Here is a 6,497-nt window from a genome sequence, read left to right on the forward strand (position 1 = left end):
AATATTTACAGAAGTTTTATTTATAATTGTCTCAAACTAGAAACAACCCAAATATCCCTCATTAAGGACAGATACACTGTGGTACGTACATACATAGAATTCTACTCAGCAATAAAAAAGTAGTAATTAGTTATTTGAGCAACAATATGAATGAAATTTATATGAATTATGCTAAGTGTAAAAAGCCAAATTTAAAATGTTAGATATGTCTCTGGCCATGCCACCTTGAACAAGCCCGATCTGGTCTGTTCTCGGAAGCTAAGCAGGATTGGACCTGATTAGTACTTGGATGGGAGACCACCTAGGAAGACCAGGTGCTGTAGGTGTATAAAATAAAAAATAAGGGATTGTAAGCCAACAAGGTCCTTGAGATCTGTGAGGTCAACCAAGGATTACCTAGCTTGAAAAAAAAAAAAAAGAAAATGTTAGATAGTTACTGCATGATTCCATTTACACATTTTAAAAAGGCAAAATGGTAAGTGTCATCAGTTTTCAATCCTGGGGATAAGATGAATGATTGAGTGTAGAGCGGCATACAGAATTTCCATGTTAGAACTGTTGTATATCTATGTTATGGTAATAATCACAAATATATGTTGTCAGTACTCACAGAATTATACATCTCTATAAAGGGTTGAATTTTACTGTATGTAAATTATGCCTTAATTTTTAAAAAAGGAAAAAACTTAAGAATAAATGTTTCTATGTAAATAGCGAGTACACTACAAGAAATATTCCATTTATTTATAAGATAATTAAACTAGATCTGCCTGAGAGACAAGAGTAATATAAAAAATGATTAATATACTATTTTTATAAAATAAAAACAAAAATCACAACCTAGACATAACTGTGTTTTGGAAAAAAAAAAAGATGACATCGTCTCAGGCACACACAATATGATTGTCACCTAATTGAGGCCTATTAATAAGACATTTATTTATCTCTACTCCTGAATATGAGTTATTCATGGATACAAGAATCAGTTCTATTTTTCAAAATAATGGGGGAGATAGAAGCAGAAACTAAGAGGAAGAAAAAAGAAAAGGATAAATTAGAATAAATATAAGGAAGAGGAGGAAAAACTGAAAGTATTTGAATGTACATAAATAAATGGGCACATTTTCAGAACGCAAATAATAGAAATAGGAAAAGAGATGTAATTTAAAAAAGCATAACTAAATACTGGCATGTTTCCAAACATGATGAACCCAAATGATAACAATTACAAAAAGAAGGAGGTGGTATGTTTTGCTGTAGTCTGACTTTCGACGAGAGTGACCATGACAGAAAGTATGCAAAAAGATGCATTTGTAACACCTGTTATTTGAGTCTAAATTCTGGGTACAGTTCTATCTATTCTGAGTTCCATATTGTTCTCTAAAAATCATTCTAGAATTTTAGTCAATAAAAAGAAAAAAACTCTACCGTCCATAATGTTCAGCAATATTTCTACCTTTTTGATGACTCAAGCTCTTCCCAAAGCTATTTATGTCTTATAAGTGGATGAATAAAACTCTATCCCTAAGTGTGGAGACGCAGCAAACACACCCTGGTTTATTCTACAAAAGATTCCACCATTTCCTATTGAATCTTTAAGAGTCAGACACCTGAAAGAAATAAAAGTCTTTATACTTTTGTCCTCTCTGTATTGCTGATAATCCACCCAGCACACACCTGTCAACATTTGTGCCCTGTGTTTCTTTGACAAATAATAAAGAAAATCTTCCTTAATTCATTTTTAGTAAATAAATGGTGAGGTATGAGTCCTTTCTGCTTACTAACTAGCTTCATGGATTCTTGCTATGTCACTTCTAAAATAATTTGAGATCACCTCTGGTGTGTAGAGAAGTAAAATTAACAAATCAAGTAATTTATTCAAAATTTGGTAGATGATTTGTGCTAATGAGTAAAGGTTACCAGTAAGGATTTCCCCCTCACCTGTCGAAATGTTTCCAATTTAACCTACATATCTGGAGGAAATGAGTGTCCTATCCTTGTGCTCTAACACAAAAGAATGAATTTTAGAAATGTGAGGCTAGATGGAAAGAGAAGGTAGCAGTAACAAGATGGAGAAGATATAGTGTCAGTAATTTCTTACATTACTTCTCAAATTCCAGGATGCCTAAAGAATGGAACAAAATGGACTATTATAGTAATATGATACGTGAGCTGAAGATAACAGTACAATGATTCTGTGACAAGCTGGCTGGTGGATTCAATAACAGGCAAATATGTGTGTCCACACTCCTTTTATGTGAACCAGACTCAGTAATCCTTTGTCCTTCTTCCTCCTCCATCTTTAAACCAGATGGAACGAGCCTTGAACTTTTACTCACATTTATTGAGACCGCAGGGACCTGGCATTAATTATTTCCTAGAAATTGGCTTGACTTTCTACAGACAACCAGAGGACAAGCTTGCTGAGACAGCACATCAGTTAAGGGTACTAGTCCCTCTAGTGGGCTGAAAAAAAATTATTGGAAGATTCAAATTGACCTTTTCCTAGTGGCAAGTTTATACATAGTATTGTCAAAGGAGTTTAATTTTCATAGAATTTAATAATGTTCTGGATTTATACTTTTAAGTTCATAGCTGTACTCCCAGTTGATTTGCCTAGACATTCTATTTTCTAACCTTTTCTGCTTTGGAATTATAAACCATGTTTCTGGACCCTACATTTTCTATCATGGACTTTCTTGATTCCCGTTTTGAGAAAGTTATTTAACTTCTCTAAGTCTTAAATTTCTTATCTGTAAAGTGAGTGTGATTATACCCACTACATACAGAATTGTTATGAAGATATAATGAATTTAATGAAATAAGTGTATGAGGTTCTTAGCATATGGTTAGCACATATTGGATACTTAATACATTTTATCTATTATGATTATGTCTTAATTCTTCCTGCCAATCAGCCCCCAGCATAGTGCTTAACACACAGTAGACCCAGGTTTAAAGTGTACACAGTGAAAGAATATGTCTTTGAAATAGTTCTTCCAACAAGTAAGTTTTATGTAATTTCTAAAAATAGTTCTTTTATGTGGCAAATTCTTTTTGTGATGAATCTTAAGCAAAATGATCTCCTGACAGTTTTTAAGAACAGGAACATTGTTTTAAAATTATTTCCATTATAACACTGTAGTAGTTTCATTAGACAATACATTGTATGATTGCTTGCCTTGAAAAGAATTCCAAAAGAGATTAATTCTTTTCTCAAAAGATAATAAACTCCACAGAAAAATATACTATAAATATGTACGTGGGTGGTGGTAGTATATGTTTGTATGTTCTATTTGCACAAAATCTACATGATCTGTCTTAAATATTATTTTTAGCAATTTCTTGTTTGGAAATTACTGAAGGTCATCTTTATCATGTTATTTAATGTTAATTTTGGGAATTTCTCATTGTATATTTGCTTTGACCAGCTATTCAGCTTTTCTTTCCTTGCTTTTAAAAGCTTGTTAGGCGTATGTTCATGCTCAGTGCTTTTGTTGAAATATGCATTCACAGTTCTACGTGCTCACTTGAATGTTATCATAACACAGAAATCTATGCCTGTATTCATTTTAAATAAAGCATATTCTTTATTTCCTATAATCTATTAAGTTTTTGCTAACTTGTCTTTGTTTAATATTGTAACTCCCAACTTAATTAATTTTTATTTTGTTTTGTTTGTTTTCTGATCTTGAAATTAAAAATATGCATTGATGGAACTACAATCCAGAACATTTATCTTTCATTCTCCTATTCTTCCTTCTAGTTTATTTGAATAATGACATAATTATTCATATTCTAACAAAAAATCATAACATTTTTATTTTATGTTCCATTCGGCAATATTTAATTTCTAGAATGTATATTATTAATTATAACATAAAACACTCATCTATTTAGTATTATAACCTTTAAAAAGGGACATGAAATAAAATTATATTTAAACTGTGATAGAGGTAACTTTTCTAATCATCTGCAGTGACTATCCATCCAGAAACTTTAAAAAATACAATATTAAATTAAAAACCTATTTTAAGGTATACAAAAAGTTTAAATTCTATTTCTATGACTGTAGCACATGACTTTTTTTAAAGGCTATGTAATTGGAAAATTCTTATTTTCTGCCTTCAATCCTATCCTGTAAGAAAGTAAACAGGCAAAAGGTAAAAATTCTGTTGTTGCCATCTCAGTTTGCTGCACCAGGTTCACTCATCTTACATTAAGGGAGTTATAAAAATTAAGCATGATTGTAGTGTGTTAGTCTTATAATTAGTACTTTCTAAGTCTATTCACAAGAGCCAAACACCTAGTGTTTTTAGTCACACTGATCTACAAAGCAAGAAATTTGCATGGGGTAAATAACAGCACTTTCCAAAAAGGAGTTAATCATCAAGGGGGAAAAAGCCTCTTGGCATTTATTGTTCTCAGCACAAGAGAAAGGCATTAATGTGGCTGTAATTTTTAATTCCAAAAAAATTTCTTCACAGTTTAGTGTAAATTAGTACCCAAAGTGTTTTATATCTTTCTGTTAAAGACTAGTGCTATTTATTATACTCCAAACTGATGAAACTTTTTGCTGAAAATACAGTTCAGGTAACATTTTGAGGTACAAAGAAGTAATCAGTGATTTTAAAATGACTGCTTTGTTATGCCACAGAAAAATAGAATTTCTATGCTGGCAACTAACAGGCTGCTAACTGCAAAGCTTAATGACAGGTTGTCTGTCCTATACAGTCTGCCTCTAGTAACTCAAGAAAAAAATGGCCATCATGGATAACCTTAATTTTTGTGACGACAGAAAAGGCCATTATAGCAGCCTAGGCAAGTAATTCTTGTGTCAATCACAGGAATTGAAACAAATGGAAGACTTCATCACCTTAGCTATTATCTATGAGTAACACCCAGGGCATCAAACAATCTGTACTAAAGCAGTTAAAGCAATTGTTAGCCCATTGACTTGTAAAATTAAAGTGGTAAAAGATAGAAACATGAAGACATACTATAATTGGAAGGAGAAATAAGTCCCTCTGCAATAAGTGGTATCTTGAGACCAAAGTTGAAAAGTTTTACTTTGGCAAATTTCAGAGTTTGGGTCATTTTCAATTGCATTATTATCAGGATTCTTCATTAAGTAATATCAGTGAGTGGTTTTTAAGACATGCTACTATGTGAATCTGCCTAAGGGCTAAAAGTCAAGGGCATTTTAATAAATCTGATCCTGAATGAATAATACATATATTAAGCATAGGACGGACGCAAAGAAAGAAAATGGTGGGACAGATTACTATAGACATTAATTTGCCTTAAAAATATCTATCTTCTAAAATCAAGATGCCCTTCTTTCTCTAAAAGGCTTTTTTTTATGTGTGTGAAAATGCTTTAAAATCCTATACAAATGTAAAAATATAAATGCAATGTTTCATTTTTAATATTATTATTAATATGGCCCTGTTGTTAGCTAGATGCGTGTTTTTCTTCCTTTAACTATGCTCCATTCATACCTTTTCTATAATTTCACAGGCAGTTTGTAAATAAAGCCATTGAAAGATAGTGTCTGTCTTCTTTTCTATTATCATTGCAACTATCCAAGAAAGGAAAGAAATAAAAAAAAAAAAATGCAAACTCAGAACAAAATGAGTATTAGAATGTGCCTTGGGCTTGAATGCAAAAGTAAAACACTTAATGAGCTTCGTATTTTTGAACAAGATATTTAATTTTAAATTTCATTATAAAATATGGGTAATACCTAAACCAAACTGCTATTGTGCAGATTACATATGATGATTTTTAAACTATTCCAGATACATAGTAGGCACTATATAAAAATTAATTAAACATAAACTAATCAAATATTTATATTTCACAAGTGCGATACAGATCTATATTCTATACATTTTTAGACATCTGCCTAAGAAACTTTTGGTTACATTATTGGACATATGGTATCCAACAAATTCAAGTGTATTTTCCAAGCTAGTAAATGTAGCTTTTACAATATTGTGAAACACACACATATACACATACACAAGTTTTGAAGAAAAGTATTGCTCTCTCTGTCTTTAAAATATGTAAAAGAGTAGTTAAAATATATTAAAAAGTTAACTTCAAGCTGGTTAAGAAATCTAGAAATTTTTACATTAATGAAAGAAAAGTATATTGGGATTTATTTTTATAACATGAATATCATCTTGTTTACTTGTTGCTTTTCTTAATACTACAGGCTGCTAGCCTGACACATTTTAATTCTTTTTTTTTTCTAATGGTGCTTGGTTTCCTAATAATTAACTGATTTTTCAAAAATATATTTTTTTCTTTAATACTTTCCAATTATAATTTTAATTTTCTAAAATAAACTCAAATAGTTTACTGAATAATATGAGGATTGAGTGCAAGTGTTAAACTTTTTAAAATCCAAATACTTTTGAACTGAAAAATAAAAAGGGAAGGATAATACATTACATAAAAATACTAGAAATTCAACATCTGTTCTTGAGACT

General features: G+C 30.8%; 1 pseudogene; it reads left to right on the plus strand.

Annotated features, from left to right (window-relative positions):
• Nucleotides 1-207: 207 nt before the first annotated feature.
• Nucleotides 208-326, plus strand: LOC112480894 (annotated as a pseudogene).
• Nucleotides 327-6,497: the final 6,171 nt, after the last annotated feature.

The sequence above is a fragment of the Pteropus alecto genome, unplaced genomic scaffold, assembly GCF_000325575.1.
Source record: "Pteropus alecto unplaced genomic scaffold, ASM32557v1 scaffold20, whole genome shotgun sequence".
NCBI classification, from domain to species: Eukaryota; Metazoa; Chordata; class Mammalia; order Chiroptera; family Pteropodidae; genus Pteropus; species Pteropus alecto.